The sequence below is a fragment of the Rhinolophus sinicus genome, linkage group LG02, assembly GCF_036562045.2.
Source record: "Rhinolophus sinicus isolate RSC01 linkage group LG02, ASM3656204v1, whole genome shotgun sequence".
Lineage (NCBI taxonomy): Eukaryota > Metazoa > Chordata > Mammalia > Chiroptera > Rhinolophidae > Rhinolophus > Rhinolophus sinicus.
The window spans coordinates 187,191,592-187,208,203 of record NC_133752.1 but is presented as its reverse complement, the minus strand read 5'-3'; the positions used below and the strand labels follow the sequence as shown (position 1 = coordinate 187,208,203).

The 16,612-nt window shown below is 45.7% G+C and overlaps 1 long non-coding RNA gene across 5 annotated transcripts in view; it reads left to right on the top strand.

Moving 5' to 3' along the window:
- The first annotated feature begins 3,613 nt into the window (after positions 1 to 3,613).
- The window catches only part of LOC109445784 (uncharacterized), a 34,599-nt gene continuing 21,600 nt past the window's right edge, over positions 3,614 to 16,612 (top strand). For 2 of the 5 annotated variants that reach the window (XR_012494088.1, XR_012494087.1), the window contains exons 1-2: positions 3,666 to 4,620; positions 6,765 to 6,903. This is a non-coding gene — a long non-coding RNA (uncharacterized LOC109445784). Of the gene's footprint in view, positions 4,621 to 6,764; positions 6,904 to 8,945; positions 9,050 to 9,697; positions 11,083 to 16,612 lie in introns of those variants that run through there. The other 3 variants (XR_012494089.1, XR_012494090.1, XR_012494086.1) reach the window with 3 other exon arrangements.

Sequence of the window (16,612 nt, the reverse complement as noted above, 5' to 3'; positions counted from 1 at the left end):
TATCTACATTTCCTCAGCCTCTAGGCTAGGCGTTTTTAACCTGGGGTCCACGGATCCACTTCAGGGGTCGGCAATGCCCCTGATGCTGTTTGTCTGTTACTTCGTGTGCTCATGTGCCTTTTTTCTGGGGAATGGTGCCCATGTCCTCTTTGGATTTGCAGAGTGGTCTGAGGCTCAGAAAATGTTAAGAACCATTGCTGAACCCACTCTACTGGCTTAAACAAACAAAGGGAGAGACAAGGTCGTGGAAAGTCCAGGGGACTGCCTGCGACACGCCAGAGTCACATGGTCTTTGTTCCCATCACATGTCTGCTCTTCATCTCTGTCTGTGCCACCTCGGCTGGCACCAGAGCTGTCACCAAGAAGGCTCTGTGTGTGGGTGGGGTAGCTGCAGCTCCCAGGGAAGCAGGCAGGTTGGGCAGGCACCCCACCCCGCAAAGTGTCTGCTACAGCTGCGAGTGGAAGGAACACTCAATCCAGAAACCTCTGAGCTGGGGTTTCCTAATCCACTCCTAGGTCTCTTTCTCAGCTCACTCCAGTTTTGTAAAAATTCAAATGAGGGTCCAGAAGCCCAGGTGACTGTTCCAGGGCTCACACCCAAGAAATCTCAGGCCAGGTCCCAGGAACTCAGCCTCCTCCTACCCCCTGCACCGCTCATTTGCCTATGGCTTTCCAAAGCTCCTGTCCCCCTTCCTTCCGCCTCAGCAAGGGCTGGAGGGCTGCATTCTCAACACACAGAGCCCACATTTCCACTGCATTTCCCCCCACTTGTCTTTTCAAAAACGGCTTTCTGGTTTGTGGACACTCACTCTCCTGAGACCCTCACAATAGGAGACGCTGACGTAGGATTTAAGAAATGGAATGTTCACTGGCTGATTCCTCAATGTGAGCTTCTCCAGCAGAGCCAGCGTCATGGTGTGCACCTCTGGACGTCAGGACAGCTGGTACCTCTCACATGGATTCTTTAAGCAATTTTCTGAAGCAACTCTGGGCAGATCACTCTTCTTTCAGAGGACTGGGTCTTTGAGGTTTATTCCAGTTAGGGTTCTCTTGCATTTAGGACATTTCTGGAACTCAGTCATATGGTGATTTGAATGTGTTTTGGGGTATTCTCTGAGAGGCAGCCCAGATTTATACAAATGCATAAGGGATACAGGGGTTCAGTTGGGCCTCAGAGATACCTAGAACCAGGAATCTCTACTGATCACTAGACACTCTCCATTCCTGCCTCGCTCTGTTGGTCTCATTTTCTTAGATCAGCTTTCTCCACTGGGCTGGAAGCATGGCTGCTAGCTGTCCATGTGTCTCATAATTTTGGAGGTGTATCAGTCAGGATATGCTGCAGAAACAAGCATACTCTACAATTTCAGTGCCTTAAAACAAGAGGTGTGTTTCTCAACAACTGTTCCATGTTTTTTCATGGTCCAGTGGCGGAGATGGAGCAATGAGCCTGTTCTCTCAGCCCAGCCTGACTGGGGCTGCTCAGGCCGAGATGAGAACAAGCTGCTATGAGGGCAAAACAGCAGCTATCTTAGCCCTGGAGAAAGTGACAAGGATGCTTCCTCAGAAGAGCAGATGCTTTAAAATACAGTATAAATGAGCAAGATGGAGGTGGAGAGGGAGGGTTCTGGGTCAGGTAAAGGAAAAGGTGCCTGGAAATGTTTGCATGTAAGACAGACAGGGAACATCCAAGGGAGCAGAAACAATTCACTGAGGCTTTCCAACGCCCTCTGCTGGGGAGATGTGTGACCTCGGACAAGCCTCAGTTTCCTCTTCTGTAAATTAAGGAAAATAATAGTTCCTGTCTCCCCAGGTTGTTATGAGGGTTGAATGATAATGCCTATATATCTCTAGCACTTTTAATCAAAAACTCTTGATAAATGCTATAAATGTGACCGGCATTGAGGGGCAAGCATTATGGATGCTAGAACCTGGTTATCTGGATACAAATCCCTGCTCTGTCCTTAAGCCCTCTGTGTAGGAATAAAACACATACCTAGCTTAACGGGTTTTTGTAAAGATTGGGCAAAATAACACGGGTGTAGTGTTTGTACTTGGAACATTCTGGTGTGTCTGTGTGCTTGCGGGTAGGTGGGTGATGGGTGAAAGAGGTCAGCAGGGGCCAAGGCATGCCCTTCAGTTCCAGAGATACAGACTGATCCAAGTTTACGAGGCCTGATGCTTAGACAGTTCCTGTTGCTCTAAGAAAAGAATGCAAAATTATGAATACAAAGTTAAGCATGAATGTGAATGTTTGGTCAGAAGGATAAAAGGAATCACAACAAATACAAAATTTTAAAAGTTGTCCTGTCCTGCAAGCATCACGAAATTCAGAAAAATACACAATATTTTTGTATTAGTTACTTGGCATCCTTTATTATAATTATTTTCCTATATTGTCTGGCTGCATACTCTTTAATCCCTTCTTCATACCAACAATGATTTTGTTATATTTCTGTAGAGAAAACAGAAAGATAATTCAGCCTCTCTTCTAGTGCGGTTGATCAAAATTTGTTTTTTATATGGCTAGTTTGGAACTATTTATTCCAACCCCACAACAAATATGTTCCTATGATTCACTCTTCTTCATTACATTATTAATCCAAAAGCCTAATTACTATTTTTATTTGAAATATGTCTCTTCGCAATGAATTACTGTGTGGGGCATTATCTGAAATTTATTTTGTTATTCTTAGTGTCAGAATAATTTACTTCAATTTCATTGCTCATCTTTATTTCTTTTGTTTCACAAACTATTTTTTTATTATATGAATTTTCTCTAGAGGATTTCATAATTATATTTAAAGATACAAAAGAAGGCACTCTTCTTATTATCCACATCAGGAGTCTGGAATTTCTCACTTGTTTTATTTGAAAGTTCTCAAAGCGCCTTTCCAAATTATGGTTAAGACAGAATTTTCCCAACTCAGCCTCCTCTTAGCAAGACCCCAAAATACCCTCAGCCAGGACAATGTCATCTGATGGAAGGGAAGTGTGATAAGGAAAGACAGAATGAAAAACAGTGATTATAATGGCCATTAAAACATCTTAGTTTTTGAAATTTTACAAAGACATATTATCATGTGACCCTTTGCTTGGGTCTCTCCCATGGCCTTAAAGGGTCCAAGAAGCTTAATCTTCATGGAGTTCTAGGTAAGCCCACCTCCTTCAGGAAGCCCTCTCTGAATGCTCTTGGTGAACCCATTTTTCCCTTCCTCACTGCACTGATCATACGGTATTGTATTTGTGGGTTTACTCCTGTTTCCTCTTGCCAGCTCCCTGAAGGCAAGGGCCCTTGTCTTCCAGACCCTAACACTGGCGAGTGTGTTTATTAAGTTCGGTGCTACATTGTGGCTTGGGAATTCATTGAAATCAGTTTGTATTATGTACAATGCCCTAGCCTAATGTCTAGCTTATTGTGACTATTACAGAAATTAATCAGATCTGACTTGTGCCCTGAAGCACCTTTCAAGGGGACACATGGTATCTATAAAAATACCCTTTAAAAAATAGCTTATTAGAACTTATTTTCTGTTATATATCCAATCCCAGTTTCTTATTAAAAAATAAAAAACTTCATTTTGAGACAATTATATATTCACATGTATTTGTGAGAAATAAAACATCTTGCATAACTACAGTACAATATCACAGGAAATGACATTGATACAATCCACTGAATTTGTATAGACTTCACCAGTTTTACATACACTTGTGTGTGTATTTAGTTCTATGCAACTTCATCACATTTTAGGAGTTGTTTTTAAAAGTATCTTAATGCTGACGTATTTTTAGAAAATGCTACAAGGTAATAATAAGTTGACTTGAAATAGTACTGAATAAAGGCGCTTATAATCTTGCATTTAAGCTTCGGATTTTACTCTGAAGGTGGGGGAAAAACCACTACAATGGTTAGAATGTACATTTTTGAAAGCTCAGTGTCCATAGGGTGGAAGGATGTACTGGTCGCAGAGGACCACCTGTCAGACCGAGACTGTTCACCCTGTCTTTGACCCTCATGGAATCTCCGCGCTGAGCACTGGGCAGAGATGCCTACCCAGGCCAGCGTCTCACTAGGCCCCGCCCACCTACCATCAGTCCCCGCCCCCTCTTCGTCAGGATCGCGTTGTCTCGCCGAGGGCTCCGCCCCTTTGCTCAGGCCCCTCCCACAGCACCACCCACTCCTCTGCCTGGCCATGAGCTCCTCTCTAGGCCCGGGCCCACCAAATTTGGCGGATTTGTGGAAAGCAGAGACCTGAGTAGTTAAGAAACCTCATAAGCTCCGTCGTGGGCGCTTCCCTTCCCAGGCTTCTCAACTCCCGATGGCGGTCAACAGGAAGGCGGCTGCCCTCGGGCCCCTGCTTTCTGATGCGCCTTTTCGCGAGGGAACTGCGGACTGTCGCCTTTCACTGGCCGGGATTGGGTTTCGAGGGGTGACTGAAATTCCAGGCTGTACAGGACCTCCAGCTCTTCCCAGACTACGGGCGCTGAACCTGGGCCTTCCGCGGTCCGCAGAGCATGGCAGAGGGGCCCGGCCCGGGGCAGGGACGGCGGGAGAACCTGCCCGGGGGCCAGGCATCGCTGTGTGCTGGGGCGGCCGGCAGCCCACTTTCCCCCTTGGTAAACTGGGGAGGGGCGGGGCTTGCGTGAATGGGGCGGGGCCTGCGTGAATGGGGCGGGGCCTTGTGGTGGGTAGGTGGGGCCCGCGGGAAGTGGGCGGGATCTGGAGACCGGAAGCGTGGGCCCCATGAAACTGTCGGGCAAGCTTGCTGAACCGTTCCTGAGTGCAAAATGCTGACAGCTCAGTGGGGGAGACAGACCGTAAACCATCCTCACAAATATATAATCATGTAATTACAAATTGTGAGAAGTGTTGTGAAAGGAAAATACAGGGGACTATGTGAGTCTCCTGGGGGCCAGGGTACACTTCCCTCCGGAAGCTTCCTAGTCAGATATAGACCCAAATCCTGGCACTTACCAGTAGGGTGTCCTGAACAAGATGGGTGGTCAAGCTGGGTCATGAACTCTTGGGTCAGAAACGAGGCTTGACCCAAGCCTTGTGTAAACTGGCTCTTTGGGATTTCCAAAGGGTAGTGCAGAAAAGTGGGAACCTTGGTGGCTTCTTGGAATATGTATTTGTATTTATACAACTACATTCTGTGCTCTTTTGGCTGTGGTCTGAATGCTTGTGGTCGCCCCCAGATTCATACCTGAAATCCTAGTGCCTGATGTGATTCGATTTATCTTTTTTATTTTTTGAGATGTGATGTCTGATCTTATTTATTTGTTACTCTTAGAAAATCTCATTTTTGACAGGACTCAGATTTAGGGGTAGAAGCTCTCCCAAGAGGACAGCCTATGTCTCTTGGCCATCTGTTCCTGGCATTTTTCTTTAGCCTCCTTCATTCTCTTGGCCAAAAGTTGAGCATATTCTGCAGCCTCTTCGTATTTTTCTTAGTTCGCTGTTTCTTCAGAGCAATACACTGACGTTTGTGTTGCAGGACACATGGAGTAACAAGACGCTGAATCTTGGGTGCTTTGGTCCTAGGTTTCTCACCTTCTTTGTTTAGGGCTTTCTCACAACATACCGGCGCACATCATCTTCTTTAGAGAGATTGAAAAGTTTGCGGATTCTGCCAGCTCTTTTGGGCCCCAGGCGACGAGGCACAGTAGTATCAGTGAGACCAGGAATATCTTTCACGCCTTTTTTAACATTGACCATGTTAAGAACACTCATCCACAGTGCAACCCCCAATAGATTTGCACTTTCTTTCTCCAATCCTCCTTGCTCTGTAACAGGAATCCCCTTACGCAGGAGCAGGTGGACACGGCCATGGGTCATGACATCCTGCTTCATGGGAAACCTTGTTTGTCGTTCCCACCGCTGATTTGAACCACACAACCCTTCCATTCTTCACCCAGAGCGTCAGCAGCAACTTCTATGGCCACATGCTTCTCATACAATGTATGAAGTTTGCGTTCATCGTCCACTTCAATGAGTTTCTGGCGGCCAGTGGCTGGGAAAGAGATGTTCACCTTCATCCGGAAGCAGCCGATGGCCTCCGGGGCGCCACGAAAAAGATCCCGATGTGATGGACTTAAAGGTGGAGCCTTTGGGAGGTGATCAGGGCTAGAGGGTGGCATCCTCATGAAGGAGATTATTAGCCCCTTTACACAAGAAGCCCGGGAGAGCACCTTTGCCCTTCCCACCATGTGAGGCTGCAATGAGAAGTCAGCATCCCACCCGTGCTGGCCTGGATCTCAGACCTCCAGCCTCCAGAACGGTGAGAAATAAATTTCTGTTGTTTATAAGTCACCCAGTCTGTAGCACGTTTTGTTATAGCAGCTGAACGGACTAAAGACACCCTCCTTGGAGGAACTTTTCTGACCTTGTCCGGAACGTAAACTGTCTAGGTAATTAGAATCCTGGCTAGGTGATCCCACAAAGCACTGTGCTTCATTACAAGGTACAGGTTGCACTGTCTTGTAATTCCTTTGGGGCCTCCTCAGCAGCTCTAGGCTTCTTGAATCCTGGCTTGTGTTTTAGTCACCTCTCTCTTTCCAACATCCAGCAGCAGCAGCAGCAGCTTTATCACCACCATAGCTCACACTTGGGCAGAGCTTTCAGCGTGCCCTGCACTGTTCTAACCTCTTTACATACCTTTGTGTCAGTCTCCACACTCCGGCGCATTGTAGCCACTTTATTGAGTTAATAAATCAATAAGCATGATGGAAGGAGAAAAATCACTTTTTTTTTTTTCTAGGAGCTCTTGGAAAGCTTCACAGAGGAGGTGACCTGGAGGTGGATTTTGAAAGCTGAGATCACCAAACAGAGAAGTGGGGATTCGTCGTTTGGGAGTAGTCTGGGCAGGTATGAAGGGCACGTCGGGGAATGGTGATTAGGTAAGTGTGGCTGGATATTGAATGTAGCAGGTGAAGACAGGGGAAGAGAAATATCAGGACTGGAGTAATACTTGGATAAACAACGTCAGACATACTTGTTAAGAAGGAAGAGTTTTGTTTTTGTTTTTGAATCCGCTATATGCATCAGATGTCTAAAGCAGTCATCTTGAAAGAAGGGGGTGAATTGCGTGTCTTCCAGGAATGTGCTAAATTATCTTCAGGAGGTGTGGGAATTTCTATTTTAATTTTTATCGTACCCTTTAAATGTTTCTATTTTGGTATAACTTTTAGGACACCACTACCCAGTAGAATTTTTTGTGATGTTGAAAATGTTTTATGTCAGCACTCGAAATGTAGCCAGTATAGCTGAGAGACTGAATTTTTAAATTTTTTAAAATTTAATTTAAATAGCTACATGTGGCTAGAGACTACTGTATTGGATAGCACAGGTTTAGACTGTCCATTTATACTGTAGTTTATGTATATAAATGAATACATACATTTTAAAAAAGCATGTATGTGCCACTCAGGTTGTTACTGATGACATATGCAATCAAAAATGTTTGCAGACCCTGGTCCAGAGACCAAAATTAAAGTACAGAGCTGGAACAAAAGTACTGGAAATTGCAGATTTGGGGTTACCCTGGGGGATTGGTCAGAGACATCTTAGAATTTTTAAAAAAAAATTCAAGATTGGAAGGGATCTTCTAGGTCCTTGGTTTTCTTGAGGAAAGTAAGCTGTACCATGCCAGACTTTCTATATCCACCTTCTAGCCACTCCCCCAATTATTTTCTCTCTAGCACGTCTCCAATTTGTGATGACATAATTGTTCATTTACTTGTTTATTGTCTGTCTCCTACCAACAACTAAGACTATAAGGTCCCTGGAGACAGGCCACATCTTTTTGTTTACTACTGTTTGCCAAGGCCTGGCACACAATAAGTGCTCAAAATGTATTTGCTCAATAAATAAATGGTTGGGGGTGTGGGGAGTGGGGCTCACACTGGGAATAATGAGAGATCGAGCTAAGCAGATTTTGGGAGGTGGGGACAGGGATTTCTAAAGGGCCTTAAGGACTCTCTAAGCAGTTAGTGCCATGGGTCCAGCCGAGTCAACCACTTCCGTAAACTATAATAGAGTTTTATCTGTATTTTTTGACTCATCACTTCCTAAAATGACTTTTTGAGTGCCCCTGCCTTCCCATCAGCTCTTTTCTCTTCACTTGCACTTTTCGAACTTTTATTTTTGCATTACAATCGATACATTTAAATTCTGTTCAGTAATGATACTTAAGCCTTCTGTACTTTGTCTATTCATTGATTCTAACAATTTTAACTCAATAGACATTCTTCATCACCGAGTCAAGTTATTGTCTTTGATTACATTTGCATGTGTGTGCATAGCTTTTCACTTTCTGAAGTTTCAAATGGCCTTTCTTCTTCTCTTTCTTTCCTTATACGATTTGCCTTCTCATATTTTCAATTTAAAAAGAAAACTCTCCCTCATACAAGTGTGGCAGTCAGGGTTGAATCCGGGAGAACCATTGTGTGTGTTACGGGAGACGGCATTTATTATAGGAGCTACATCACATTACAGTGGTACCTCGGTTTCGAACATAATCCCTTCCGGAAGACCGTTCGAGTTCTGAAGTTCTGAAACGTTCGAAAACAGCCGACAGCTAGGCCTCAGGATCTTGCACTCAGCAGAAGCCACGTGACATGTTCGACTTCCGTGGTGTGTTCGGAAACAGAAGCATTTACTTCCGGGTTTATGGCATTTGTCACCCGAAATGTTCCTCAATGGAGACGTTCGCAAACTGAGGTACTACTGTATATGTCTAGATCTGTCCCCAGCCACGTGTGGGAAAGCTAACCCCCTCCCCCTAAATTTCTCTCAATTCCTCCGACTCATGCATTCTCCAAGACCGACAGCCTTGTTCCTCCAAGTATGGTCTGCCTCATTGGCTTCACTGGTACTTTGTTAGAAATGCAAAGTTTTGGCCCACCCAGCCCCACTGAATCAGAATCTGCATTTTTGCCAGGTTCCCAGGGCATTTGCATGTCTGGTGAAGTTTGAGAAGCACTGGTCTGAGTTATCCTGTGGAGTCTGCCATTTTCCTCCTGGCCTACGCCAGCTCATTGCAAGGTGACTTCCTGTCACCATCGGCCCTAAAAATGCTCGCTTTACCCCTGAGGCCCTTCAGAGCCAATACCCTCAGTGCCTGAGGAGACACTCTCATCGTTGTTAATAATAACAACAATAATAGATACTATTTATTGCTCACTTACTATGTGCCTGGTATTGTGCTAAGCTCTTTATATGTATTGTCTCATTTCACGCTCACGAGCCTCTGTTGCATGAGTATTATAATTATCCCCATATAATAGATGAAAAACTGACGTTCAAGGAGGAGAAATCACTTGCCCAAAGCCAGTAACTGATACATCAAGGATTCAGATCCAAGCCTGTGTTTGTGTGCAGACTCCAGAGTCTGTATTTTTAAAACATCGAGATGTAACATACATACAGGAACGTGCACATCTCATCAATGTAGGATGCCCCTCAAGCCCTCTTCATGCTCCTTGCCAATCACTAACCTCCCGAGGGTCGTTTGTTCCCTTCTATTTAAGCCAGATTGACTGGAGGTTTCTGCTCCCTGCATCCTCATGGATACAGCTTGCCTATCACTTGTGAGGGAGGGTTTGTGCCCAGAAAACTCAGCTACTCCTTTCTGGAGGTCTTCTCCGCAGGCTTCCCGTGAAGCAGAGCTTCTCTCTCCTCTCTCTGAGGCAGACTGTCTCCCGCGGGCCGAGAGGACACACCAGGACGAGCTCCAGAAGGTGGATGCTCCCAAGGGGAATCCTGCCTCTTCCACTGTTGGGACGTGACTTTCGGCAAGTGCTTCTCCTCCTTGAACCTCAGGTTCCTGCTCTGTAAATTGGGGGCCAAGGATCCCAGCTCGCCTCACAGGGTGTTTGCGAGATTCAAATGAGATGATGGGAGGGAAAGTTGTCATAAGCAAAAAAGGGCTGCGGAGAGGCCACAGACGTGCCCCTCTCCAAGCTGGTCAGTGCCAGACCTGGGACTTGCCCCCCAGGGCAGTGTTTTCTCTATCATAATATGACTCAGCCTCTGGGTCATCTTATGCTTTTCTGTCTTTTCCCCAAATGCCTAAATGGGCCCTGAGGTAGAGCTGTGTCAGAGTTTCCTGGGGCATTTCTCTCAACCAGACAGTCCCCACCCCCGACCTGGCGGGGCTCCCTGGAGCCCAGCTTTGCCAGGCCTGGAGTGTAACGCGTTGGCCAGGATGTGGCTTTGTTGTGTCTCTGGGCTGCACACCCCCCTCTCCTAGAGCCACTTTTGCTCATTTCTCTTGGGAGCTGCCTAGCTGCAGAGAAAAGCCTTTGGAACCCTTCTCTTTTCAGCCAGCCTTTATTGAATTTCACCTCCATTTTTTTCCCTTTCCAAATAGGAACATCGTTTATCTTGGACTTTGAGTCGCAGAGGTCTTGAAGAGCTTTCTCTTTTCCCAGCTGCATTTGTTGACACACAGTCAATCTGTTTCTTGCCTCCATTCCCCTTCCCCCTGCTCACCCCCCAAGCAGGCCATAAAGTGTCTACAGCTGTGCCCTTTATTACCCTTCCCTTTCTGTGCCCACAAGGGGGACGAGCTGAAATGTAGCACAGCCATTACCGCTGACAAACAAGGGACAATTTTAAAACATTTTTGCTTTTCATCGGGGAAGCCGATGGCACAAAAGAAAGTGCATCATTTTATTGTAAATGCTTTTTAAATATGGGTCACTCGGCCATAATCAGCCCCAAAGGACGAAAAGTTCAAAGTGTGAAAGCAGTCACACAGATACGCAGTTTTTTCCCCCTTTGCCTTTTAAATTATGCTAATTGACACCAAGAAAAATAAGGACACACACTCCATCTCCAATTCCTCACAGGGAACAGCGTGTGAAATAAGTGGCCCCGGAACCCTAGCTGCGGGTCAGTGGAGTCTTTTTCCTTTTGCTTCTCTCTCAGAAGTTTTAAGACTAGGAGGCTTGTGGTCTGGTCTTTCAGGATGAGTGATTTTCTCAACCCTGGTGGAACAGGAAACTCTTACCATGCTTGCTGAGGACTGCCAGAGGTGGAGAGGGCTGCCTGCAGGCTACCCGTGTGTCCCTGGATGTCTGGGCCTGACCAGGGGCAGGGGGAGAGGGCAGAGGGTAGGAGGGGTGTGTGGAAGGTGAGGGGTAGGCGAGGGGAGAGCTGGGACCCTCTCAGCAATCTTAAAATGGGATATTGATGTGGTGATTGCTTGGGTTATGATGAGAGAGTAGAGAATGTAACACACCACGTTCAAGGAAGATGTCCAGAGGTGTCCCCTTATTGCCCACCGCTGGGCAGTCTGCTCTTGTGATCAGAACTTGGCTCTGCCTCTGGGCAAAGGACTGGGTGGGGGTGGATCCCATGTCCAGGCTTTGAAGTTTACTAGCTCTGTTAACGCACCTCTCTGTGCCTCAGTGCCCCTGTCTGGGAGCTGAAGGTGGAAGTGGAAAAACTGTCCCCACACAGCATTGATGGGACCTACAAATGAGTGCATGTGTAGGGTGTGACTGTGGCAGGCACGGGATGGTCCATGGAAATGTTTGATGAAACTGATTCTGAATCAGGACGTGGGGCCCAGGATAGGATATCTAGGCTCTGTGGCTGGCTGGACAGTTTTCCAAGACATTCAGACTTGAAACTAGAAATGAAATCAAACGGTATCAAGGGATGCTCAGAAAAGCTCCCTAGATGACATGCATAAAGAGGAGGCATGTTGGATCAGGCTGCTGAGCTGAGAAGGCTCCCTTCAATGGGCAGAGGGCGTCGCTTAGGATCTGCCCGTCTGTGTTTGAGCCCAGCTCCACTGCTAAGTGACTTAAACTGTTTAGGCCTCCAGTTCCCATCTGCAAATCAGCAAGAGTAACAGTGGCGGTGCCTTATGGTTGTTGTGAGGCCTGAAATGAGACGAGTCATACACAGTACAAAGCTCTGTCACAGGTAAGCACGTCTTACCTTTACTCTTATGATTCCTGAGAACATAGGGGTAAGAAATGGAGACTGGTTGATGATGGCTTCCCTTCCCTGCGGTCTTTCTTCCTTCCTTCTTGCTTACTTGCCAGATTCATGGTTTTGCACAGGTTTAAGAATCAGCCGCAAATCAGTGTGGAGAATGTAAAACATAATTTTGGGGTCACACAGATGGGCATAACATTCCCGTTCTGCCAATTCCAGCATTGTGACTTTGGGCAAGTGACTTTATCTTTCTGAACCTCAATTTTCGCATCAGTTAAACGGTATAAGAATCCTTACCTTTTGCCGTAAGTGCGCAGGGAGATAATGTAATACTTGCACGTCTTCTTTTCCGAGAGTACCTGTCTTGTGTTGGCACTGGAGAAAACAACACTGTACACTACTGATCTGGGGAGGGTCCTGGAAAGGAAGGCCAGGCTTCTTTAATAAAATATAGATGAAGAGCTCTAGAATTTTAACTCTGGAAGATTTTCCAGGGGAGAGAGTTACAGCGGAAGTACTTACAATGCTGTCCTGAGGTTTCCCTTCACTGTGCTTCTCACAGTTTGGTTCCTACTATTACCCCTTTGGTTGACGCTGCTGCTGACGAGAGCAAGCTGTGATATTGCTATGTATAATAAGTATTTGTCTTTGTCCCCATTTCTGGCACAGAGCTCCTAAAACCCTTGGAATTTCCTAAGGGTTTGATGAAAGCGATACAGGTGTATTTTGTTATGTTACTGCGGTGACTTTTGGAAAGCACCTAAGGGTGGGGGCTGGTTGCCAGGAGAACCAACCAGGTGATTAAAGGGTTGGAACGTTCAGTCCCACCCCTTGACTTCCAGGGAGGAGGGTCAGGTTGAATCAATCACCAATGGCCAATGATTTAATCAATCATGCCTGTGCTGTAAAGTCTCTATAAGTATCCCAAAAGGGTGGGGTTCGGAGGGCTTCCAGGGTGGTGAACACGTGGAGGTGCTGGGAGAGGGGTGCCCCTGGAGAGGGCGTGGACGCCCGCACTTCCTCCCCACACCTGGCCCAGTGCATCTCCTCCATCTGGCTGCTCCTGAGTCATGTCCTTTCATAACAATGGGTGATCTGGTAAGTACAACGTTTCTCTCAGTTCTGTGAGCAGCTCTAGCAAATCAATCGAAACCAAGGAGAGGGGGGTCACTGGAACCTCCCATCTATAGCTGGTTGGTCAGAAGCATAAAGGACAACCTGCATTTAGGACTGGTGTCTGAAATCGGGGGGAAGACAGTCTTGTAGGGCTGAGCCCTTTACCTGTGGGATCTGAGGATCTGTCTAGATAGGTGGTGTCAGGATTGAGCTAAAGTGTAGAACACCCAGCTGGTCTCAGAGAATTGCTTTTTGTCCCCCCCCGCACCCCCCAAATCTGGTGTCAGAAGTGTTGTGGTGCTGCTGTGAGAATAAAGGAGACACAAGAAGACTGGGTTTTTCCTACTCATGAGCATTTTTGTGCAAGCTTAGAAAAAACCTCGCTTCCCTTGGTCGCCCTAAATACAGCAAAGATTGGTGAGAAATTTTTTTTTTCAAACTTGATCAAAACAATAAATAAGGGAGAACCAAGTGGAAACAAGCACAGGAATTGCAAGAAGCCTGAAACCCAATGGCCTCAGTTTTCTGACCCTCCCAGAGCTGCCTTGCTCCCAGCTATATTTCACGAAATAGTTGTAATATTTATACTCTGGGCACCTACCAGTATGTCATGTATTTTTCTGAGTAACCTAAGAATGCTTTAAAACAAACTGTCCCACTACCGACCTTACTGCTTATGAGTTAATTCTACTTTATTTAATTGTATGTTCAGCTCTAAATTTACTTATGTTTAGTTATCGATTAGTTAATTGGCCCCATTCTGATAACAGAGTTGAAGTCTATAATGTTAATTAATCATAGTTTTGTAGACATTTTCTTTGGCTTCCTGCTTTTGTTTGGTTTGGACTATTTCTCATGTTTTCTTAAATAGCCATTGACACGTGATGTTTCTTTATATGTAAGAGTGAGACTCCGAACACCTATTTGCAAATTCTGTGTGGGCTCGCTATGCAGCCCACGGCCTACGTGATCTGGCCCTTACAACTCTCTGACGTCGTCTGCTCTCCCTGGCTCCTCCTCCAGGCATAGGGGGCACCTCGCAGGTCCCTTATTCCTTCAGCACCTTTGCACTTGCTGTTCCCTGACCTGGACAGACCCCTAGAGAGTGTCTTGGCTTATTTCTTCCCTGCTTTCAGGTCTCTGCTCAGATAGCACTTAACCAGAGGCCGTCCCTGATACCCCTCTATACTTGGGTATGCTTCATACTTTTGGTATGAAAATTGGTGCATTTAATACCATGATAGTAACTCTCTTTTTTAACCACACAGAAATCACAGACATTAAACCATAGTCAAATTTTTACTTTCAAGAGTGTTTGTTTTGGGTAAAATGAAGTTGTGGTGTTTTAAATCTATCAATATGTATTTTTCTTTCCTGAGTTCCTGACTACTCGTGAGCTTCTCTATCTTGAGGTAGGGGGGTGGGGTGAAGAAGGAGGGAATTAGAAATGTTACAGAAGGAAAGAAAAATTGTTGTTTTTTTTTAACTTTGAAGACAAAATAATAGTTTTGGAAGTTCTAATTTATTGTGAATAATGGATTTTATAAATTTATCTCCCTGCGTAATATAACGAGACCTAGTTTTGGGTTGTAACTGAGACCCCACTGCATCTCCCTTCTTTCCACAGCTTGGTTGTTCATCCCTTCTTCCTACCCCCGTGTCCTTCCTCTACTATGCTAGTTCATCTTGAGTCTCTGATACTTGTTATCAAGAGTTCTAAGTCTTTTCAATTATGAGACTTTGTTTTCTTAAGCCTGGACTTTGTGGGTGTCCTTTCCACACGATAGATGGCTGCTTATCATTAGTGTATTTCTCCTGAGAAAATACAGTCAACACAGATGGGTAAGAGGATACTATGACTTGAGTGATGCTTATGAATCAACTTTTATTCATCATATACATACACATACACACATACAATACTTGTAAAGCAGGAGTACTTGGGGATCAAGACATCGTTTCTTCACTGTGTAAATCATGCTTGGTGACAGTACAAGTTTGCAGATGCCTTGAAATAACTCTTAGCTCCACCCTCCTGCTCCCAAACCCGAAGTCGCTTGGTTCACAGGTTGGGAAGTCAGTGTTTTGGAGGATCCTTCTCATCTGGGTTTAAATGAGCTCTTTCTTTCCTTTCTCCAACACCCAACTGTGTTCATTCTAGTGTTTAAGTGTTTCTTGAATCCACCCCCTTTTCCACACCCACCACCACTGTCCCCATCTGGCCTGCCTACCCCTTGCAGGTACCACCGCATCGTGTGTCCCGTTAGGAGACACGGGACGCCTTTCTTTCTGTCCTTCTCCACGGCTTGTGTTCTGTAAACACTCCCAGTGCTTTTTGCCCGTGAGCTTTGGTTGGAGCCAGTTCTTCTGGTGGGGACGATCTTTCTTCTGCACGTGGCAAGCTCAGGCTCAGCTCAGACGTCACTTAGGAAACTTGGGTATTCGGTCCCCCGAGTCCTCCTGGCATCCAGTTGCAATTTGTAACTAACAGGTTTTGGGTATGGACTTCTCACACTGGGCACCTTGGGGGACAGGGACTTTTAATCGTGGCTGTACCCCCACACAGCGTGCACAGTGCCTGGTACACAGACGACTAATAAAACGTTTCCTGACCAAATTAACGTGGATTGGAGAGCTTGTAGGAGCCTCTCTTTGAGACTAGCTCCTGAATGGGATTCTCTGTATTGTAGAGAGATGGAAATGAAGGAAAAACGTGTTAACCTTATTTTTCTGATTCAGTTTTTCCCATTTTAATCTCGTCTGAATTTTTTTTCTCCCAAATGCACTTTACTGCATTATTCTCTGACTGCAAAAGCAACACAAAGCATAGTATTTACTTACATGGACATCAGACAGGTTTGCGTTCAAATTGTGCTACTTCCTGGCTGTGTGCCTTGTACATAGTACTTCCATCTTTATGCCTTAGTTTTCTCATCTGGAAAGTGGGTATTATTATAACTACTTCATAAGATGGTTATGAAGATGAAATTAGGAAATGCCTATGAAGTGCTTAGCACAGTCTGGCACAGTAGCTGTTCAATAAATACACAGCTCTAATTATGTTCAGTGCAGGAAAAGGAAAGGTCTCAGATACCTGGACAGAGCTGGAGCCTACGACCCGGCATTTTCTGTGTTGTAATGAAAAGAAAACATGAATCTGACTGCAGAGCCTTGGAGAATAAAGGTGACCTTCTCTTTAGGACAGCCATTCTCAGCCAGGGTTCATCTGGAACACAGAACGCAGAAAATGACTGGCGTGACTATTTCCTCTCCTCCTACCCTCCCGCCCCCCCGAGGATGCTACAGAATGAACACCATTCCAGAAGCACAGGGAAGCTGATTCATTATAGACAGTGCATGATTTAGGCTTCATTGAGCACCGGGGCTCAGCAGGAATGTCACCTCCCTAAGTCCTCCTGACAAGCCTCTCCTTCCTTGAATCTTCTCACGTCTGTCAGTTCAGTCTCCCTCCTGCACACACGATTGGTTCCTAGAACACCATTCGTTTGTTCCTTCCCCATATGGTGCTCGCCACATACC